The sequence below is a fragment of the Pristis pectinata genome, chromosome 5 (genome assembly GCF_009764475.1).
Source record: "Pristis pectinata isolate sPriPec2 chromosome 5, sPriPec2.1.pri, whole genome shotgun sequence".
NCBI classification, from domain to species: domain Eukaryota; kingdom Metazoa; phylum Chordata; class Chondrichthyes; order Rhinopristiformes; family Pristidae; genus Pristis; species Pristis pectinata.
The window spans coordinates 105,996,478-106,002,477 of NC_067409.1; positions in this window are offsets into that span (position 1 = coordinate 105,996,478).

A 6,000-nucleotide genomic window follows, 5' to 3' on the forward strand; every position below is an offset into this window, starting at 1 on the left:
CAAGGTAAAAAGGAGCGGTCCCAACACCGACCCCTGCGGCACACCACTAGTAACCGGTAACCAACCAGAACGAGATCCTTTTATTTCCACTCTTTGCTTCCTGTCAACCAGCCAATGCTCCACCCATTCTGTTATCCTACCCGTAATTCCATGACCTCTCATCTTATTAATCAGTCTCTTGTGAGGCACCTTATCAAAGGCCTTTTGAAAGTCTAAATACACAACATCTACCGCCTCTCCCTTATCCACCTTACCTGTGATTTCTTCAAAAAACTCCAATAGGTTGGTCAGGCAGGATCTTCCCTTCACAAAACCATGTTGGCTAGGAACTATCCTGGTTCCTTAGGATGTATTGAGAAAACACAGACAACTCTTTCTCTCACTTTCTTTGACATCACTATGAACAGAGTAAAATCATTCAGCCCTAATTCCCTTGTTCTGACATTTGTCCAGGCTGATTTTGTATCGCAGTTCCCTATGTGCTCTTCTGATGTGTAAAGTTTTACAGTGGGAGCCCAAGGTCAAACATTCTGAAATTCTGGTTGCTTCAATTATTTAAAAAAAGATTAGAAAGCAAATATTTTTAGAAATCCAATGAATTCATACTCCCAGTTGTTGGCAATTCAATACAGCACATGATAAATACACACCAGACAATGACTTTGCCTAACAACTATACTTCTTTATTAATCACAATTGATTCAAACAACTCAAAGATTTACCACGTAGTTTCAAACAATCACTTTACTCTTCAGTTTCACAACTCAATAAATTATAGCACAACTCTTTAGTTTACTTTCACAACTTCCAAAACCCACTACTTGTGTTCAGATATTACCCACTCTTGATGAACCTGGCTGGAGTTTGATCATGGCGAGTTCACCTCCGAGTCTCTGACTCGGAATCTTCTTCTTCAGTGGTTGGTTGCTAGAATCACTGCTGCTTTTTATACACTTCTTCACATACCTCCCATACTTTGCTTAGTTCTTTGTTGCCTTTACACAACCTTAATTCCAATCCCTAACCAGATGAACTTCTTCAAACTGATGCTGGTGCCATCCTACAATTATTTTAACCATTTCATTCCTAAATTAGCAGACCGTTTATTTGAGAGCTGTGATCTATCAAAGAGAGCTTTTCCACAAGATGTCAGGTCCCAGACACCTCCATCTGCTTGTCCTATCTTCCAGGTAACTCACAGTGGGATGTCTACAATGGGAATAGCCCACTGGGCTGTAATGCTCTCTCAGTGGTGTTCTCCCTTGAGACTGACCAGGTGTCCATTAGATGAACTGCCTTTAGCATGCCCCTTTGTTCTGTGGCTTCCAACATCTCTTCCTAGGCAGCATAGTATTTTCCCAGAGCATAATGGGATACTTGACATCGCCCTGGCTGTTACACAACATAATGGTTCTCTCTTAGTACGTATCAGAAATTTAGCTAATTCAGTAGGTCTCTCAGGATTTTTCAGCCACCAATGTTCAGAGATGGAAGATCCTCTAGGACCAAAAAAAAAACACTGCTGGAGGAACTCAGCGGATCAAGCAGCATCAGTGCAGGCAAAAGGACTGTTGATGTCTTGGCGTTGAGACCCTGCATCAGGACTGAGAGTGCTGAGGGGAGATAGCTGGTATAAAGCAAGAGGGAGGGGCGAGGCAGGGGCTCGCAGGTGATAGGTAGAACCAGGTGACAAGTGGGAATGGCGGGCATGGGGGAGGTGTGGAGTTGGGGGACAGCGGCTGGTGGGTGATTATCAGATAAGGAAAGAGGAAAAAAGGGGGCAGATGGAGCTGAGTGGGGGTGGGGTGGGGGCGGGGTGGGGGGGTGGAGGTAGAGACAGAGAATGGAAGGTGATAAGTGGAGACACAAGAGGCTGCAGGTCTGGAATCTGACAAGTAAGGAAAGTGATAAGTGGAGCCAGCTAAGGAAGGGATGATGGGCAGCTTGAATCAGTTGCAGGAGTGGAACAGGAGAAACCCCCAGCCCCCTGTTACCCAGTTTTGTTCCCATCCCCCACCCGATTCCATCTACCTATCTCCCCCACACTTAACCTACTTGGTCTCCTATCCCCTCCCCTGCCTCCCTTTCACCTCTTTATACTGGCTATCTCCCCTCTCACTCAGTTCTGTTGCAGGCTCTCAACCCAAAACATCAACCATCACTTTGCCTCCACAGATGCTGCCTGACCCGCTGAGTTTCACCAACAGTTGGTTTTCTTGCTCCAAATTGCAGCATCTAAAGTCTCTTGTGTCATCCCTTAGGACCAGTTGACTTCCGACCTTGGATCTTCATCTGTGCTCTGTGGTTAATTGGGAGGTTGAGTTGGGAGAGGGTTGCAGGGTATATTGTATGAGGTAGGTGCAGGCAAAGCTCATCTTCAAAAATTCACATCATTGAAGTTACCCTGCACTGAACATCACACAACACCCATGTTCTGCAAAGATATATGCATGTATTTTGTAAAATTATGGACCTCAGGATAAAAGAGTCAGGTCCCATTTACATAATATCAGTCGTTTTTTTATTTATGTGCTGGATTTCAGTTATAAATGCCTCAGGATTAATATAGATTTAAGCACCCAATTGAACAATAGGCCTTTCATCTATGCAGAGTATTCACTCAGACTCCTATCGACCAACTCTTTTATTTGTGCCCAGTACAATAGCTATGAACTTTAATCATATTAGATGGTAAAACCAATAATACTGTTCATGAATCATTTATTCATCTGGATTACTTTTCCCCACAGGTTACCATGCTGCAAAGGAAAAACAAAACATTTAACATACTGGTAGATAAACCGTATTAATACATCTCTTGTTAACACTACCCTGAATTCAAAAGACATAAATATAAGGAACTATTGACTCTGTGTGACAGAAAAAAAAGTGGCGGGAGACCTGGTAAAGGAAAACAAAATGACAATAGTGAGGACAGATCTTGGTTCAGAAGAATGAAGTAGAACCAGTGAGGTTGGAGATAAGAAATAATAAGCGAAAAAAGACACTGATTGGGGTGGTTTACAAGTCCTCTAACAGCAGCTTTCACTGTTGGAGAGAGAACTAATCAAGCAGCAGAGATAATATAATCATGGAGGACAATAATCTTCATAAAGACTAGGTAAATCAAATTGGTAAAAGTAATGTGGAAAATGATTTCACAGAATGGATTCAGTACAAGTACGCAAAGCAGTACAACATGGGACCAACTAGGCAGCAGGCTAATATCGCATAATCACCCCTTTTTGTTAAAGGCTTTCAGACATTTCAGCTGCTCTAATGGGCTTTACTATCAGAAGTCATTTTATAAAAAATGTGTTTGTTTATATAAATAAATGCCTTTACACAGTAGCTCACTCAAGTACATGTTGGAAATTTGGGAAAAGTCCAGTAGGCCCTGTATGATGCTATCATGGTGTGGAAGACCCTTGCTGTACTCATGCCTTCCTCCTGTGGGGTGGAGAGCTCCTCTCCAAGTGTTTGGTTGAGCAAACAAGCTGACAAACATAAAGTGTGTACCTGTTTAAAAATATACTTCTGAATGCATCGGCTCAAAATTCAGCCTTTACTTATCACTTCATTACAACTATCATGATATTCCTAATACTTTCAAAAGATTACTTATGGCATTCAGTTGCTGTCGTTACTTGGGCACTAAGCACAGTTGGATTCATTTGACAGCAGCTGAATGATTTATGAGACCAATTACTCATTCATGTAATTGGCAATTCTAGACTCAATTTGTCTGAATTCCCCTACTCTATTACCCACATGACACCATTGTCCCTCGGTTTTGGTCTTAGAACAGAGAACTGTACAGCTCAGGAAACTGTTCTTCAGCACACGATATCTATGCCCAGCATGATGCCAAATTAGACTATTCCCTTCTGCCTGCACATGATCCATATCCCTCTATTCCCTGTTTACTTGGATTTTCAGAAGGCCTTTGACAAGGTGCCACACACAAGGCTGCTAGGCAAGATAGGAGCCCATGGTATTGCAGGAAAAGTACCAACATGGATACAAGATTGGCTGACTGGCAGAAGGCAAAGAGTGGGAATAAAGGGGGCCTTTTCTGGTTGGCTGCCGGTGACCAGTGGTGTTCCACAGGGGTCGGTGTTGGGTCCGATACTTTTCACTTTGTATGTTAATGATCTGGATGATGGATTTGATTGTTTTGTGACCAAGTTTGTGGATGATACAAAGATAGGTTTAGGGGCATGTAGTGTTGAGGAAGCAGGGAGTCTGCAGAAGGACATGGACAGAGGAGTGGCAGATGGAGTACAGCGTAGGGAAGTGTACGGTCATGCACTTTGGTAGAAGGAATAAAGTGTAGACTATTTTCCAAATGGGGAGAGAATTCAGAAATTGGAGGTACAAAGGGACTTGGGAGTCCTAGTGCAGGATTCCCTAAAGGTTAATTTGCAGTTTGAGTTGCTAGTAAGGAAGGCAAATGCAATGTTAACATTCGTTTTGAGAGGACTAGAATATATGTAAAAGCAAGGATAATAATGCTGTGGTTTTATAAGGTGTTGGTCAGACAACATTTGGAGTATTGTGAGCAGTTTTGGGTGCCATATCTAAGGAAGAATGTGCTGGCATTGGAGAGGATCCAGAGGAGGTTTACAAGAATGATCCCAGGGGTGAAAGGGTTAACATGAGGAGTATTTGCTGGTTCTGGGCCGCTACTCGCTGGAGTTTAGAAGGATGAGGGGGGAGCCTACTGAATATTGATAGGCCTGAATAGAGTGGACTTGGAGAGGACGCTTCCAGTAGTGGGAGAGTCTAGGACCAGAGGGCACAGCCTCAGAATAAAGGAATTTCCCTTTAGAACTGAGATGAGGAGGAATTTCTTTAGCCAGAGGGTGGTGAATCTGTGGAAATCATTGCCACAGATGGCTGTGGAGGCCAAGTTATTGGGTATATTTAAAGCAGAGGTTGACAGGTTCTTGATTAGTCAGGGCATCAAGAGAAGGCAGGAAAATGAGGTTGAGAAGGAAAAATAAATCAGCCAAGATTGAATAGTGGAGCAGACTCGACGGGCTGAATGGCCTAATTCCGCTCCTATGTCTTAGGCACATTCAGGTGCCTATCTAAAAGCCTCTTGAGCACCAGTATTGTATCTGTTTCCACTGCCACCCCTGGCAGTGCATTCCAGGCACCCACCACCCTATATGTAAAAAAAAACCTGCCCTGCACAGTCCCTTTAAACCTTCCCCTCTCACCTTAAAACTATGCCCTCTAGTATTCAACCCTTCTACCCAGGAAAAAAAGATTCTCGCTGCCTACCCTATGTAGACCTCTCATAATTTTATAAACTTCTATCAGGTCTCCCCTCAGCCTTCAGAAAAAAAATCAATCCATGTCTGTCCAACTCTCCATATAGCTAATACCATCTAATCCAGGCAGCATCCTGGTAAACCTCTTCTGACCCACCTCCAAAGCCTCCACATCGTTCCTGTAATGAGGCAATGAGAATTGCACGCAATACTCCAAGTGCAGCCTAACTAAACATGACTTCCTGACTCTTATATGCTCTGCCCCTTGTGATGAAGGCAAGCGTGCCACATGCTGCCTTTACCACTCTATCTACTTGCATTGCTACTTTCAGGGAGCTTTGAGCTTGAACCCCAAGATCCCTCTGCACATCAATGCTTTTAGGGGTCCTGCCATAAATTGTATACTTTCCCCTTACATTTGACTTCCCAAAGTGCAACACCTCACACTTGCCCAGATAAAACTCCATCTGCCATTTCTCCGCCTATAACTGCAACTGATCTACATCCTGCTGTATCCTTTGACAATCTTCTTCACTGTCCACAACTCTGCCAGCTTTAGTGTCATCTGCAAACTTACTAACCAACCTATTTACATTTTCATCCACGTCATTTTTATATATCACAAACAACAGATGTCCCAGCACCAATCCCTGCAGAACAACACTGGTCACAACACTTTTCCACCACTACCATCTATGGGCGAGCCAATTCTTAATCCAAA